Consider the following 18060-nt stretch of genomic DNA (forward strand, 5'->3'; position numbering starts at 1 on the left):
TAGTTTAAATGCCACCTTTGAAGGGAAGATTTTTTTTTTATTCATCCAGACAAAATTAATCATATCTCTGTGTTCCCATATCACCACTAGAGAGTGAAACAGATGAGAGTAACTGGATTTAGAAAGATCTCATCTGCAATCCTGGTTCCTCTGTTTACCACAACATTGGACAAAACACTTAAATTCTCTGATGGGCATCTATAAAATGAGGGCCATAACAATAAAAAATGAGTGCACTATCAAGGTTTCTGTGAGGAATAACCATGATTGTGTATAAAATTCCTAACATAGTGTGTGCATATTTGAATCTAGGACCTTTAAAATAAAAAACTTTCCTCCAATTACTAGAACAGGTTCAAGATGGAAAATAAAGATTTTTGTTACTTATAGACCTTAAAAGCCCCGTGTGCTCACACACATGTGCATGAACACGCACACACACACACACACACACACACACACACACTGGATAGCTTGGAGAGAGGTAAGAGAGAGGGAGACACAGACAGAGACAAAGAGAGACATGAGTTCTAGAATGTCATTCTGACTGAGAGGTAGTCACTGTGGTATATCAGCACCTGTCTATGTGAGGTGTGAGAATCAGCAGGCCATTTAAGCAGACTATGTATCGAGCTCATAGTGGTCATCAGGAAGAAGTTGTATAAGGCAGATCCTGGATCTGCCACATAGAGGCACAGGGAGGAAGTGTAGAACTGGAAACTGCATCAAAGATTATGAGCCCTACTACATGTAGGAGACAAACTTGGTTTTCCTTTTTACTGAGTTTATTGGTACATTCTAGGTATACAGTACAGTTACATTCATTACTGGGATCTTGTACCTTTACATGACAGGTCTTGATTCTCATTTTTTCCCCTTGTCCCTGCCCTCCCTTTACCCGCTCCTCTCCTCCCCATCTACAAACACTGTATTTCCATTTTTTTCATTTTCTCATACTTTTTTCTTTTCCCTTATTCCCCTTCTCCAACCCTTCCCACTTTCCCTACACCTTTGGCCCATTTCTTCCCATTTCACATTGTTAATTATCCCATTAGGATCTTGTGTACTATCATAGGTTTTCATACCAGATAAACTATTTGGTATTTACACGTGTGTGACTTATTTATTTCACTTAGGAGTATATCCTCAAAATGTATCAATTTTCCTATGAATGAATCTAATTTCTCATTCTTTATGGCTGAGTAATATTCCATTTTATAGAAAAACCACATCTTCTTTATCCAGTTTCCAACTGATGGACAAATGGGCTGTTTGCATGTTTTAGCTATTACAAACTGTGCCGCTATAAACATAGGTGTGCATACGTTACTGTGATATAATTCTTTTGGAAAGATACCCAGCAGAGGGTTCGCTGGGTAAATGGAACCTCTAGTCCCAGTCTGCAGTCCCCCCAACGATGGAGAAGGGTTCCTTTCTCCCCACAACCCTGCCAACAGTTGTTATTTTTTGATTTCTTGATAGCAGCAGTTCTTTGTTGGTTGAGGTGGAATCTCAGTGTTGTTTTCATCTGCATCTCTCAAATGAATGACCAGTGATGTGGAACATTTTTTCATATATTTACTTGCTGCTTTTACTTCTTTGTCTGTGAAAATGGAGTCAAACATTTTAAATGGATGCTAAAGCAGCATAGAAGCTTAAGACTTCACTACAGTGTAGCTTCAGTTTAGCATAGTTTTTATATAATAAAAAATTCAAATGAAGTTATTTATATTAGTTTTATCAGTTTGTTATGTCACCACTTATCCCAGTTGGAATGATAGCACAAATAACTGCATGCTTGCATTCCTACACAATACTCTAGTTTTTGTGTCATTAAAAGCCAATCTATAATATCTTGCCTGACTCAGTGGGAAGTATTTGATGAATCAAGTTCACTAGCATTTGATACAATGATTTACTGGTCTTTATTGAGAAAATACGCTAATATAACTTATTTGTTGATTAATGTGTATGGATTATGTGTTATTGTAAAACTTGCATATGTACATATATATGTATTGGTATTGTTAGTTTGGGCTCTCTTCCTCTGATCATATATATAGATGGTGCCTCAGTTCATGGACGCAGTTCTCGCCGTGATTCTGGTGACAAACCGAACTGAACGAGAACTGAATCAAATTTCCCCATAAAAGTCAACAGTGGACCTAATTGATGAATTTGATTTGGATCTCACACAGTTTGGTTTGTGACCAGAATTGTGGAAAGAATCCAGTTTGTGAACCAATACGGTTTATTTGGTAACTTACAGAAGCAGAGGCGAAGAGCGCGCAACTGTTGTGTGCATGCTGGAGAGCCAGAGGATCCAGTAGTTGCTTAGTCCAAGATGATGGGAGCCGCAAAATGAGAGGGTTCAAGGAGGCAGCACCAGTCCGAGATCAAAGGCCTGGAAGCTCACTGGAGATCACCTTAATGAGTCTGCATTGGAAGGTTGAAGAAATTGAAGATTAATGTCCAAAGGCAATGGCAGCACAAAATACCCCTCCAAGCACAATGGAGCTTCCTAAAAACATACCCAGCTTCTTTCTTCTTTTCCTTTGTGGCATCTGGGCTACAAGTTTATTGGTTAGTATTACCCACAATTAGAATGAGCCTTCCCCTTCAGTGTATTGGTCTATATGCACTCATCCCACAGACACTTCCAGAGCTGTGCTCTGCTAATCTTCTAGGCATTCCTTAATCCAGTCAAACTGACATACAATGATCACAACAGTATACGTTTATGTGGTGCTATAAATTATTCTCTTTGTAACTCTGCATACAGTAATGCTTGGAGAAGCGACCAAAAGGGAAATCCCTTTTTTCTTTGTCTTCACTCAAAAGTATGAAATTAAGATGAATTTATAGGGTTTAAAGTCACCTCTAACCTATACGTCCAACAACATACCTCCTGAAGACAGCTTGGGCTGAAATTACATAAAAATCCTTAAATTATTCAATTCGCTCAATTCAACTGCTATTTAAGTATTTGCTATGCTTTGTTCATTGAAAAGGCAGTGTGGAACAAGTGAAGACCAAAAGCTCTCTTTCTAGTCTAATTAAATAATGACATATTCCTTGCTGAAATAACAACTACACAATAACCCAAAAGCACTTATGATATATAAATGATAGAAGTGTGCGTGACACCATTGTGTGATCATACTGGTGCCTCCAGTGCTCAAAGAATGAACCCTACTTTAACTCCAGTGTTATACTTCTGGTTGTATCATTACCCAGCTAAAATTCTTCCATGTTTGTACATTCCTGACCTATAACATATAAGTCAAGCTTATAGCATGGCACAGAAAACCTCACCAAAATGTAACTATACCTGTTATCCAAACTTGCTTCCTATACCCTACTCATACCTTTCATGTTTCAGCATAATATCAATAAACTGCAGCAGAAAGACCAATGAGACCCTGACTCTGAGGAGAACTACTTAAGGATGCCACCAAGTAGGAAACAAAAACAGACAGTAGACAACCTTGAAGCCTCTAGTACCCTCAACTACAGCAACATTAAACACCGTCCAAAGTCCTGGCCAGAATATTATAGCTTCTCTCTTCAACGGCCCATTTCTCAGGTCCCACTAACTGGTAAAATGTACCTTACTTTCAACAAAAATTTACCAGATACATAAGAGAGACATAATCTGAAGACATAAAGCAATCATAACTAGACATAGATATGGCACAGATTTTGAAAGAATCAGAAAGAATTTTAAATAACCATGGCTACTATACTAAAGATGTCTCTATAAACATGTAAGAAATATGATGAATAATAGCAGATAAATGGAAAGTTCAAAAAAGAATCAAAAGAAAATTCCAAAATAAAAAATTAACAGAAAAAAAAAAAGAATGCATTTGATGGATTTATCACTAGACTTGACAGAGCTCAAAAAAATAGTAATTTTGTAGTTATACCAATAGAAATTTCAAACTAAGACAATTAATCAAGATTAACATCAACAGTGATTACATACATAGTATGTGTGTGTGTATATATATTTATAAAATCTTTTATATTAATTGATGAAAGTGATAATCTACCTCTGTGATCATCCCTCAAAAACCCAGTTTTAGGCCTGGGAATTTAGCTCAGTGGTGTCTCTTCCTGCCTCGCAAGTGCAAGGTCCTGAGTTAGATCCCTGGTACCAAAAAAAACAAAAATAAAAACAGTCTTCCAGAGAAAAACATCAGGCAAATCTCAACTAAGCGTTACTATTGAAATACCAGACTAATAATAATCTTAAAGAATTTTAAGGTCATCAAAAACAAGGAAATCTCGGGCAATGTTACAGCAAAAAGGAACCTAAGGAGACATTACATCTAGTGTCCTATTCCAAATCCTGGAGCAGAAAACAACTGTGAAGTAGAAATATGGAAACCAGAACAAAGGCCTGATTTTAGTTAAAAGTAATTTTCCAATATTGCCTTGATAATTTACGACAATTGTGTTATGCTGATGTATGACATTGGAATCTGAGTGCACAATTTTTCTGTAAATCTAAAACTATCCTAAAATAAAAGGCTTATTTTGAAAATGTTTTTAAATTGTCATCTCTTCCCTAATATACAATGTTCTTCTCATCTCTTATTCTATTTGCCAGACATGAGCCACCTTCTCCATTTGGAAAATATCTTAGACATCATTTCTTCTATAAATTCATCTTCAGTCTCCCCAGAGTGTTGCTGTTTCTCCTTCCCTGAATGCCACCAGAATTATCTCCTAACAAGGGAATCATGTGCTTGCTTCTTCCTTCAGTAAACTGAGTTTTCCTTGGGTTCTTCATGTCTTATTCTCACACTACCCCAGCAAAATGCTGAACACCCTGGAGGTACTCAACTGATGTTTGTTACCTAAATAAAAGATCATTTTAGTAATATTTCAGACATTTCAGACATGTATCCTATTTGCCTGGTGTGCTGACAGACAACTATTTTTGCCACTTAAAATGAATAAATTGAAACAGAAAAAAAGTGTTTTTTCTAGTTTAAACAACTTATATAAGTGCTAGAAAAAGGCATATATTTCAATTCCTATGATTCTTCATCTAGTTTTCTTTCTCATATGTAAAGCTGAGGATCATCATTTTAGGGTAAAATCCTGGCTACGTCCACCGCTATCTCTCAGACAAGCTGCTAAATCTAGGTGAACCACAGACCCTTCATATATTTTTACGGCCACTATTGATGTTACCAGATTTAAAATTTTATACTTCTCATTGCTCAACAGAAAACTGAGGTACAAATTTGTAGAAGGAAAGAGTTATTCAAAGCCTGCCGTAAATAGGATAGAAGGGCATCTTTGTCACCTCAGATCTCCGTCTTAAGGGGCTCAGGGACTGAAGGGCTTTTATGCAAGAAAGGGGGCCAGATGGGGCCTACCAGGTTTTCCCCAAAAGAGACATAAAGGACTCAGCTCACTCCCATTGTCTTACGTCACAGAGAAGCAACTAAGAACTTGTCAGCAAGAGGCGTAGACAGATTTATTAGGAAGAGTTAAGAAAGTACACACTCAGAAAATAAAACAGTGTAAAGGTGTAAGTGTAAAGTGTAAAGGGAAAGGTGTACTATGGTCTGGGCCCGGGGGTATTCATGTGTTCCTGGAACGGAAATCTGTGGAATTTGTGATCTACTGAAAGCTCAGATTGGAGCTCAATTTGCAGGTGAAAGGAAAGAACCCATTTCACAGGTGAAAGTCAACAGCCAATCCTACCAGGGAAAAGCAAGGAACGGCCCATTTTACAAGCTTATTCTCTTTTAATACTCAGAAATTTTTAGATTGCACTGTATACCTAAAATGTACCAATAAACTCAATGAGGGGAAAAAACAGAGTGAGAGGAAAGTTAAAAAAAGGCATTGTAACCTTGGGAAATTTTGTGTCCTAAAGCTTCAATTTTCTTACAATAACAATTTTTAAATTACATTTTTTCCTGCCTACCTATACTTATTTCTACCAGTCTACCCTAAGATGATGGGCAGATCTGCACTAGGTAGCTCTGACTTTCCAGAGGTACAGTTTTGTTCTCCTCTTCTTAATCCAAAGAGATCTGAACCTCTGTCTCCTGGGGACCAACATCTACATTTTCTTTTTATGCTACTTTTTAATGTCAACTTATATGAGCTGAGAGGAAAGCAAGTTTTACAGAGCCTTCTTTTTACAAATTAAAATATCATGTGAAAGGGTTTGGTTCTTAAAAGATTAACGATTAGGAAAAAGGCTGAGAGCAAAAGGGAGAGTAACTCGGTTAAAGACATCTGCCTCCCATCAACCCCTCCCTTCTTTTTCACGGTAAGTGAGGTAGCAGGTCTGTCTCACTCCTTCAAGCTGAATCAAGGCAAAGAACAGAGGTACTTGGGGTGAGATGGATAATTTGTTTTTCTTTATTGGTACATTTCAGGTATACAATGCAGTTATATTCATCATTGGGATCTTGTATCTTTACATGACGTATCTTGCTTCTTATGTTTTCCCCATTGCTCTAGCCTCCCTTCTCCCCATCCACCCTTTCCTATTTACAAAGACTTTGTTTCCATTTTTTTTTTACTTTTCTCTTAATTTTTCTTTTTCTTCTTACCTTTCTCCTACTTGCCCTAAATCTTTAGACCTTTTTTTCTGTTACACAATATCAATTATATGTTTTGATTCTTATTTATACTTTTAGTTTATCACACCAGAGAAACTATCCAGTATTTACAAATGGCGTATGTAATTTTAAGGGGTCCCACCACAATGACAATATTTACTTCACGTAGTTCTGTGAGGATTAATGACACAATGCTTTTAAACAAACCAGCAATTGGTAAGAGTGCAATAAATTTCAACCACTGTATTTTTCATTAATATTAGCAATAGTATTATTAGTAATATGCTGGAATCAACCAATCAGCTACATGAAGTTTTTAAAAAGTATAAGGGCCATTTTCTATTTACTGTATTTGGGCCAACACACAGGGTCTAAAAAACAAACTAACAAATACAGTATAATTCCAATGGCAAGGAATCAATCAAGTACTTGATTTCAGTTTATGTGCTGCTGAAACAAGCACTCAGTCCTGCACTTGAGATGGCTATTTGGACTGTGTGACCTTGAAGTTCCCTTCTAGGCATACTCCTATATGCCTGTATTCTTTATTTTCTTTGCAGTCTCCCAAGTACTGAAGGACAACACATCAGAGTTTATGAAAGGTTGGCTGACTGAGGCTTTCTAACTCCCAACACAATCACTTTCCTGTTGCCAACTTTTATTCGGTTTGTGATTTATGGGCATATGGAGTGTTTCGCATCCCAGAATTTCCTCTTTTGAGTCACGATTTGCAAATGGATATAATAACCCATAAACTGATATCAGCATCAAAATAGAACCATCCAACTTGAATAACAAATGGCCTTCAGAGGGAAAAGACACTAGCTCATTAGGAAGGGCACAAACAACAGGCAAGGGAATGTGAAACAACAGCCTTCATGGAGTCTGGGTTTCTCGGTTCGTTCCACACATTCTCTCCATTTTAGAATAATGTGTGTGAGGAGGGCAAAATGCAAGTGGACTCTTACTCTCCCTTGGCAAGGAACGCTTGCAACAATAGACTAAACCTCCTCACTGCCAACCCCAAATAGGCCTGCCAGTCTGCCTCATCCCAGATTTGTGGCTCGTCTCCACAAAGTAACAGTGATTCTCTTGTCTGTACCAATTGCAAGCTGCAGATGGGTGGCCTAATGCTGTAATGTAGAACCAAATTCTCCACAGATGAACTGGAAAATTTCCTCACTCATTCAGAAATATGCCAGCCAGCTGTCAGGCCTCCAGGACTCTTTCCCTTGCCCAGATCACCAATGAACAGACGGTGTTCACCACAATGATTAGGCTATGCTCTCAGTTCAAACTATTTTCTCTAACTAATGATTTAATCCATTTTTCTTCCTTCAAAGACTCTGGAGAATGCCGTTAGAAATGCCATAAGGATTCTTTAAGAGGCAGTTGAGAAAACTGTTGAAACTATCTTGGGATTAGTGAAAACAGACTATCTCTATGAGCTGTGTGTTGGCCATGGCCCACTTTCTATGGGTCATTCTTCCAAGATGCCAGGGGAGGTCTCCCTTTTGTGCCAATAAAGATGGGCAATTGAGAAGCTATGTCTACTCACTAGCAGTTTGACTGTCACCACTGATAAAGGATACAACATAATTTTAAGGGACTCCCAAAGCCAAGATACAACATTTAAATAGATCAGGAAACAAGTGATAAATAGATAATGAAGGAATAAGAAAAGATGAAGAGCCAATTTCATTTGCATTTATAAAATATAAGAACATTGTTCAGTCTCAAAAATGTCTTTTTTTGCCTTTACATATTTAAATGAATGAAAAGAATTTTGTAATATCACCTTTGTGGGTGACTTGTTTTGGAGTTTATTCTTCTTTTAGCATTTGATCTGAGTAAAATGGAGTAAAAACTTTCTCAGCATATCCATCTACATGACGCTTCTTCATGAAGTAGAGATTTTGAAAATCACAAATGTTCTTACTGGCTATTTCTCTCAGGGCTTTTCCTCACTGATCATTACTCTAAGACAGTAATAGAAAAATCTATGGCATATTATTTATTTTTCTTTAAAGACAAAAGATATTAATGTATGAGTTGTTTTTGCTCAACTAAAACCTGAGTACTCAGGCTTAATTGCAATGTTGGCACTTTGCAACAAATAAGTGAGTCTTGGGTTGCAGTTTAGGCACTCTCTCTAAAAGGCTTGCCATCACTGATCTAAGAGGTCCACTCACAGGTTTCTTTCCAATGAGTCTGACCTATGTGGTTCAATTGACCAAAGCCCCAAAACTGGCTTGGCCATTTACAGTGTGGAAGATGTTTAGGAATATGTTTAAATTTTCATAGTCACAATTTCCTCATTTGTCAAGTTTACTGTCAGGCCATCAAGCCCCTGTCAACAATTCAACAATGACTCTCTATAGAGACCGTGTACAGTCTTCCAGACCTGCTAAATCTGGCCCCTACCTATTTACCTAATTCTATCTCACTGCACTCTTCTACCAGAGCACGTTAGGAGTTTGGTTTATTTTATATCAATGCCAAGACCTTCTCCTCTCATGGCTTCTCCTGTCCCATTTTCTCCCCTTCGATAACCTTATTTCTTGCTCCTTTCACGGCTGGTTACTTCTCTTCACAAAAACCTCATCTGAAGTTTCACTTCTTCAAGTAGATCTTCCCGTACCACTCTAAAAATTAGACTCTCTCTTTGGTCTTGTCCTGGTAGCTGTTAGCTTTTTGCAATTTTCATTTATTTTGTTGTTACTTTTCTCCTTCGTGGAGGTAAATGCTATGTTTGCTTGGAAGATTTCCTTCTTCATGATTTCAAGTATTTATCAGTTCTCAATGTCACTGCCCAGATGTCTTACACTAGGTAAAATTACCTTATTAGTCAGCTTTCTAGTTGCCTAACACCTGCAATTTAAAGGCAGAGAAGTTACAGTTGGCTCAGAGTTTCAGAGGCCCCAAGGAAGAAACATCATAGTGAAATGGTAAGGTGGTGCAAATGTTTTTCAGTTCATGGTTGTCAATAAGCACAGTACAGGAGTGCCAGAGAGGAAGGGACCAAAGACCAGATATAGTCCCCAAGGTCATGCCTGAATACCCATACAGATACACTCAGAAATATGCTTTACTAATCTGTTAGGTGTCTCTCAATCTGGTCAAAGTTAACTATCACTCTTGCCTTTGTATGTATTTTATTAATACTTTGTACTTTATTTCTAGGATCTTAAAAATATTTCTAATTACTTGGCCATTTTCTCACTTTGCTAACATACTCACATGAAGACAGGGTCCAAGCCTATCGTGCACTCAGTCCACACTGCTTAATATGGAGCCTGGCATTTGAAACGTATTCAGTAAATACTAGCTCTTACCTGCCCCATGTTGCTATTAGTTATAAATCCCAGGAGCCCCTTAAGTTTTCTTTGGAGTCTTCGTGTTGATGCCTTTTTTATATGAGGATTAAACACATGCAAAATCTCTTCATTTTCTATTTCCTTGCTCCATTATTCTCTTCCACTTCAGAACTATTCTAAAAATCTAAAGTTACTTGTTCAGACACATTACTGGGATATTAACTTTAAGCAATGTATTAAAAAGAGCAAAATATATTATATACAATGTGGGTAAAATCGCCTAACTTCTTTGCTCTTCTGGTTTAGAGTGGCATGTAGACATACTCTAATTAGTTTTATCGTTATATTTTTCTCTGTTTGGCAGTTACATTTCCCTTTTACTCTCTCCTGGCTTCTCCAAAGCATCCTAGTTTTTATTTTCTGTATCTTCTATCAGTGAGAACGTTTTCTAAACACTAAACATGAAGGGGCTGCAGTGCTTTGTCCTTCTCTGGAGGAAATGACCTGCTTAAAAACACAGCCAACTGATGAAACATGTACTTAAAGGTATGACTAAGTCCAAAGCAAGCTATCGAAGAAATAAGGCCCCTCAATATTCTAGACAGGCCAAAAATAAAGGAGTATGACATTCATAGACTACTGATGAAATTGTTTATTTCTCTGCTGGAGGGCTTCCATGGTCAAAGTCATTCTCATTTTAAAAGTTTTAGCTTTGGCATTTAAAAAATAAAGCACAGACTTTTTGATTGTCTTATTAAAAGTATTAATAACAATAAAAATCAACAATTAGAATTTTTTCCCTCAAAAAAGTATTCTATTTAGTTCCAAAAAAAATTAAATTAATGTAAACTTTGGGAAACTATATGATAATCAATCACAAAAATGCTACTGAGAGAATAATAGCAATCTTATACAAAGTTAATTATCTAGCCAGGCGTGGTGGTACACAGCTGTAATCCCAGCACTAGGGAGGCTGAGGCAGGAGGATCGCTGTGAGTACAAGACCAGCCTGGGCTACATAGTGAGTTCCAGGTCAGTCTCAACTACATAGTGAGACCCTGTCTCAAAAAAACAAAAAAAAAAGGTTAATTATCTAAACATTAGTAGACTTTTCAGATGTCAGATTAAGAGACCAAATTTATTAAAATGAAATCAAGCCTTGAAATATTTAAGCTTTCTTGAAGCAAAGAAGCATGTAGGTTTTAATAAGCCTTTACCATAATATCTCTTTAAGAATTAACAGCAAGTAAAATGGCCAAGTAAAATCACTCTCAGCTAAGCACCAACACTTTTAAAGAAGTTTGCTATGCGGAAAAATGTAGACACTGCTAATACAGAAAAGTACAGGTATTCACTGCTGACTGCAGGATGGACAAACTAGTTCTTCGGAATAAAGGTACTATTGAAATTACAAAGATTCAAACACTTAATATAATTAATGTTTTCTCATCTAAAATACTTAGTTTCCTTCCTTTCCTTCTTAGGCTCTACATCTCTTACTTCCACATGACGAAAACCCTTCCCTCATCATCCAGGAGCCTGGACCTTAATACCGACAGTGTAGCACTGAACAAGGCCCTTAAATTTCTGAGCCTTACCTACTCCTCAAAATAAAGTTTATAGTGTCTCATCCTTTCATGGACTAAGAAGGTAAGCTGCCCTCAGCCAGCTCTGCACTAGGGATTGCATATCCTGGCCATGTCAGTCTGTCAGCTCCTAGCCAGCTCTGCATTTTGGTTTCCCAGAGAGCAATGAACAACAGACTGACCTAATCATGGATAAGGCTGAAGCCCCAGGAAGGAAGGTCAGCCCTGAAGAGTTGACAGCTTCAGGAAGACGTAACAGATGGGCCAGCAATGCTAGCTCCCCCAAAAGCCTACAACTGTTATAAATTGAAAAAAAAAAAAAAAAAAGCATGGATTTTCATTCCCAGAGTGACTTTGTCACAGCTGGATAGAGTTAGGGGAGAAATCCAGTGCAATGCCCACCATGTTGCCAGAGAGAGTTTAATCGGGCTCTATTGTGGGAATAGGTTGATTGTGTGGGACTGGGCCACAGAGCAACTACACTAAAGCTTCACCTGGGTTTTTCAGGGTTACCCTACCACAGTGACTGACTGGGAGAAAGACAGCCAGGAAAGATGGATGTAGAGGGTGAGGGATGATCTACAGATCCCTTGAAAAGTTCAAGCTCGTGAACTTTTCAGAGTACATGGGTCCCTCTCTCTATGATGGGAGGTGAGGTTCAGCAGATGTGGCTTTCAGAGGTGGCTGGATCTGAAGGTGATGTCACTGAGCCTGCTAGTCTAGTGGAGGCCCAATCCTATGCCTGTATTCAGCAAAGACTGATGGTCTCATTGCCTCTGTTTACCCATGTGAGCAGGGAGGCATCTTGGCTTTAACAGTTGTCCCCTGACTTGCTGGATTCCAATACTGTAGGTCCAGCCAGGAGTGGTAGCGCATGCCTGTAATCCCAGCACTAGGGAGGCTGAGGCAGGAGAATCACTGTGAGCTCGAGACCAGCCTGGGCTACAAAGTGAGTTCCAGGTCAGTCTCAACTACATAGTGAGAACCTGTCTAAAAAACAAAACAAAACAAAAACAAACAAACAAACAAACCAATACTGTAGGTCCTGGAAGGAAACTACTCATTTTGAAAAACGGCATTTTTTTACTCATTTATTTGTTGGTTTTTGTGTGTGTATGGGATATTTAGATTTTACCCACCCCCCCATTTTCCTTACTTTTTTCCCTTAGGTTGTTTTCTTTTATTCTTGTTTTTCCATTTTCTTGTTTGCCCTCTTCTGTTCCTTTGAACTAATACTACTCATTTCATTTTACTCCTTAATAGGACCCTTTATTTCACTTTCATCACCTCCTACTCATACTCTATCTCTTATTTCTCCATGCTCTCGTTCCCCTTATTCTCTATCCTTAATAGCATAAACATTAAGCTTTATGAATCTATATAGAGGAAGTTAACTCCTTGTTGTCACTGTTAAATACTCATCTATTGTTAGTGGAGATAAAGTTATTCCATTTACTAGATATTTATTGCAGGTCAATATTTGGTTTGTCTTAGTGTTTGTACTATAATCATAGATCTCTTTTTCTATTGTTAAAGGTCGTACATTATTGGTTCTTAGAGTATGTCAATAACCAGATAGTCTATGATGCTATTATTGTTGCTTAATTATAGCCAAGGTGACATAGTTGTTGTTATCAATTGTTGTTTTTCTTCTATATGACAGTATGGGGATTGCCATGGTTATATTAACAATATGGTGGGCTTTTTCCAGAGAACTGGGTAAAGAGTCAAACACACTGCCTTCTCTTCTCGCAAATAATTGAAGGTAGGGGCATCCTGGGAAAAGGCAAGACCTTTAATTGGCAACACTGAAAATCAAACACTAATTAAAGAAGTCTCTATGCTAGCAATAGACTTCCACTAAAATCTACCGCAAGCCTCAGCACAGAAAACAAACAAACAAAAAACATAAGAAGACAACAAAATGCCTGTAACAAACATCTCACAACTCTCCCAAAGCCAATCTAAGGAGTGTGAAGGAAGAGGAAATTAAGAGCCATGCAATCAAATTACTTCAAAGGATAACAGAGGAGATAACAAAAAAGATCAATAAGGTGCTTGGTGAATTCAAATAAGATATAACTAAATAGATAATGATCCTAATAAACAAAATGATCAACAAGTCTACAGAAGACACTAATAAAAAGCCAGTAAAGCTAGACAAACCAATGAAAAATATGAATATCCAGCAAAGAAAGGAATCAGATTCCGTGAATATATACAAACTAAATACAGGAGATTAAAAGTTCTATTGAATGTACAGACTGCACGAGTAACTAGTATGAAGACAGGCTGTCAGAACTAGAAGACAGGCTGTCATCTGTGATCAATTAATGAAAGATACATTGAAAGCATGAAAAATGGTGAATAAATAAGAACCAAGATATGATACAAATTCTCAATAATGAATGTCATCATAGTCCTAAAATGTAACAATACACAATGAATAAAATAAAAGGAAAGTTGCAGCAAGGCAAAAAAAAAAAAAAAAAAAAGGAAAGAAACCTTAAAAATCAATTTAAGATTTTAAAATGTTGCTATCCAAACTGGCCACAATATTTTCACACCAATTTTTAAAGTCATTTTGAAAATTAAGGAGGCTTTCACTGGCTAGAACACACATGCACACTCACACACATAAATAAATGTTGATACAGATGTGAGGGGGGAGGAATTCTTATACACTTTTGGTGGGAATTTAAATTAGTACAGGAATATGGAAATCAGTATAAATCTTCCAAAAAACCTACAAAGCTAAGAGTTGATGTAGCTACACCTCTCATCATATACCCAAAGGAATTAAAGTCAGTATGTTAGACAGATTCCTACATATTTGTGTTTTTTATGGCCCAAATCAGAATAACTAAACTACAGAAATAGCCTAGGTACCCATCTCCTGCTGACTGGATAAATAAAGTGTGATGTATGTTCAAAATGGGGTATTTAGCCATAAAGAATGAAATCAAGTCATTTTTAGAAAAATGTATGAAGCTAGAGAGCATTATGTTAAGCAAAATCAGTCAGATTTAGGAAGACAAGTCTCACTCTTTCTCATAAGTGGAATCTGGGAAGGACAAGATGACCTGAAAATATAAGGGGAACTACTAAAGAAGAGGAAAGGGAAAAGGATATATATATATGGAATAGGAAGAACTGAGGCAAACTAAAAACCAAAACAAAAATTTTTTTTTTTTTTGTACCAGGGAGTGAACTCGGGTCCTTAAACTTGCAAGGTAGGCCACTGAACCACTGAGCTAAATCCCCAGCCCATATATTTGTTTTATTTTAAGACCAAATGTTTTTAAGTGAGTAGAATCTGTCCAGTTCCAAATGATATCACCATTGAAAAATATGAACTTGGTGTTCAAAATCTTCTAATTTTTAAGAAAGCAGACAACTAGAACTTTATACAAAATTATTTTTAATGCTATAACTATGTCAATTTTCAAATCACACAATGCACACTAAATCAAACATATTTGAGAGAAAAAAATCACCTCCATATCCTAATTTGTGAGCATTGACATTTAGAGACAATGGAGAAGCCTGGGTTGTAAAGAAATAACATGAATTAAAAAGAATACACAGAAAAAAATGAGCTTCAGACTAGGAGAAAATATGTGCAAACCACATATTTGATAAACAACTTCTATCTGGAATTAATAAAAAACTTTCAAGCCTGAAAAAAAAAAAAGAATCTACAGAAAGCTTATCACAACTCTCTTTTGTACATGTATTACTACTGGAAATATTTAGCCAAAGTCACTTGATTATGTAGTTTTATTTATGTTGCCAGGAATTGAACTTATTATAACAAAAATATATAAAAGTTTACAAAGAAAATTTACTTTAATTGGTAGGTAGATTGTTCCCATTTCTGAGCTGAGTAAACTAAAATTGTCAGAATCTGCACAGCATTGCAAAAAGGAAAACAAAGGAAGGAGAAAGAGGAGGAAGAAGAAGGAGAAGGAGAAAGGAAAGAACTACAACAAACAACAAAGCGAAAACAATGGCTTGATGGAAAATAAGTCTCAGGAGTTAAACTCCAGCTGGGATGTCTTTATATTACCTGACTTAACCAAATAAGTAAAACTACCATGGGGCCTCCACATGATATAGCAGTGATTTTATTTCATAGGATGCCAACTGATACACAAACTCTCTTTAATCCAACATAATCCAACATTAATATCATTACTGACAACTTTGGAATATATATTTTCATTTCATTTCTTTTAGTTTAACCCTATACGTTATTAGCCAGTGGCTGAGTGAACATCAGATATTCAGTAGGATTTTCAAATTCTACAATCCAAAATGGAGTTTTTTTTTCTATCAGCTGATGTCCCCCAAGTGTCCATGGTCCTTCCTTTCTTTCTTTCTTTCTTTCTTTCTTTCTTTCTTTCTTTCTTTCTTTCTTTCTTTCTTTCTTTCTTTCTTTCTTTCTTTCTTTCTTTTTTCTTTCTTTTTCTTTCTTTCTTTATTTCTCTCTCTTTCTTTCTCTCTTTCTTTCTTTCTTTCCTTTCTTTCTTTCTTTTTCTACCATTTAAGCTTTCTTCACTTTCACCTGCCTAACTGGAATGACCTGTTTTAGTTAATGAGCTCCCCATGGGCCTCTGAAGATTTATTTAGAAGTCCAGTTGAACTATCATTCCTCTGTCTTACATGCACCAGTTGATCCACGTCATGTTCATACTTGTGACCACAGCACACCAGATCATTGTACTCCAGCTTCTGTGTGCTCCTCTAGCCTCATTGCCACCCCCTGATGCATACACACAAACGCACATACACCAGCTCTTACTCTTCCATGCCTTGATCTGTCTGAGCTACCAGGATAACCAAGTATTTCAGATGAATACCAGGTTCCTATGGGTCAGACATGAAGCCACAATCAATGCCATTTCAACCACGGAGAAGAAAATGGAGTAAAGATGATTTTTGAAACAAAAGTAACAGGTGCTATTAACAGAAGATAGTGATTTGTCTCTTCTATTTGAAATATATTTGAACATAGAGACCATCGTTTCATGCTAGCCCAACAAAGAGGCTTATCTACTGAATTTATAGACTTGGGTAATATGCACACATGGGTGTGAAGCTGTAACATCAGTGGTGGTTAGAGTATTTGCTCTGCAAGTGTGTCATGTTCTTTCCTGTCTTCCAGCCATTTGTACTGTTCCTTCCCTCTTCCTCATAATGTTGTTGGGTCTTTTTGACATTCCATTTGTTTTTCAAGATTTCACTCAAATATTTTTCCATCTTCGCTCCCTCTGGCCTTAGTGAGATGCTCCTTTATGTGAACCCCTATAACACTTTCTGCTCATTTGTATCAGGGATTTTTCTATAAGGACAACAGCTAACCTTTTTCCTTTGTTTTAGAATCCTAGCTCAGAGCTTAAGGGATCAATGAATGTTTGAAGAGCAAAAGAAGAAAAAATGCTTCTTTTGTATTCAGTAAGAGCTAGCTATCAGTTAAAATTAGCCTATCTAATATTACAGAATTTACCTTATAATGAAGATGTCTACTGCCTCCCTCCTCCACTTCAGCCAACATACATACAGGTGTTAGTCAGCTTCCATGTCGCTGGGATATAATATCCAAAGCCTACAACTTACAGGAGGAGAAATTTATTTTGGCTCGTATCTTCAGTAGGTGCAGTCCACCATCAGCTGGCTCCAAGGCAGAGGCAGGATGGTGAAAGGGCCTGACAGCGCAAAACTGCTCACATTGTGGCAGCCAGGAAGCACAAAGAAGGGAGGAATTGGAATGAGGATATAACCTTAAAGTCACGCCCCGGTGACCCATCTCTTCTGACTACGCCCAACCTCCGAACCTGAGACTCTCGGGAGACATTTTAGATCTAAATTATAACAATACCTTATCTCCTCACCTTATTAAGCAGAACAAAACTGCTAGGTAGCCCATAAAACCTTGGTCTCACCACATATGTTGGAATACTAGAGTTTGTGATCCAGTGCCCCATCACAATATTGTGATGCGCATGATCTCAACAATGATGTCTATTGTTCACGTTGACCCAGGGTTATGTAATTTAAACTAAGTGTCAAAATTAATTACAGCCTTCTTAAAGCTGAGGAACTCAGTGATCACTGTGTGGATGACTCTTATGTCTTGGTTTCTCTCCATACATGCAACCTACCCATGAAGCCAACTGACTAGTGTTTTCTGCAGAAGTCTCTGGAGAGAAGCCAAGAAACTGAGCACATGCTGACCTCTGTTCCCCAGCGGGCTTTCTCCAGAGGTTGGAGCTGACATAGGCCACTGTGATCTTTGGAAACCACTGAGGCTTCTCCTCACTTTCAATAGGCCAGGCCTTTAAAAGAAGCACAATATCACATTAAATCTAGTGACATCTTTTTGATACTTATGAGAAAGCAAAATAAAATGGGCAATTAAAAAATCTAAGAAGGTCAATTGATTTCCTTTACTAGTAATTATGCCTTATAATTGTTTGCTAAAGGAGAATTGGCATTTAATAAAGCCAATGATTAGCCAGGATTTTGTGTTCATTGAACCTCTGCGGATTTAGTTTGTCT

The 18060-nt window shown here is 37.3% G+C and overlaps 1 long non-coding RNA gene across 1 annotated transcript; it reads right to left on the bottom strand.

Annotated features, from left to right (window-relative positions):
- Positions 1–1569: 1569 nt before the first annotated feature.
- On the bottom strand, positions 1570–17459 carry LOC104871827. The gene is made up of 4 exons (XR_782971.2): positions 17394–17459; positions 17009–17113; positions 2268–2436; positions 1570–1603 (listed from the first exon to the last, which is right to left on the bottom strand). It is a non-coding gene; the product is annotated as an uncharacterized LOC104871827 (long non-coding RNA).
- Positions 17460–18060: the final 601 nt, after the last annotated feature.

This window comes from Fukomys damarensis, unplaced genomic scaffold, assembly GCF_012274545.1.
Source record: "Fukomys damarensis isolate Sample0158 unplaced genomic scaffold, DMR_v1.0_HiC HiC_scaffold_36, whole genome shotgun sequence".
NCBI lineage: Eukaryota > Metazoa > Chordata > Mammalia > Rodentia > Bathyergidae > Fukomys > Fukomys damarensis.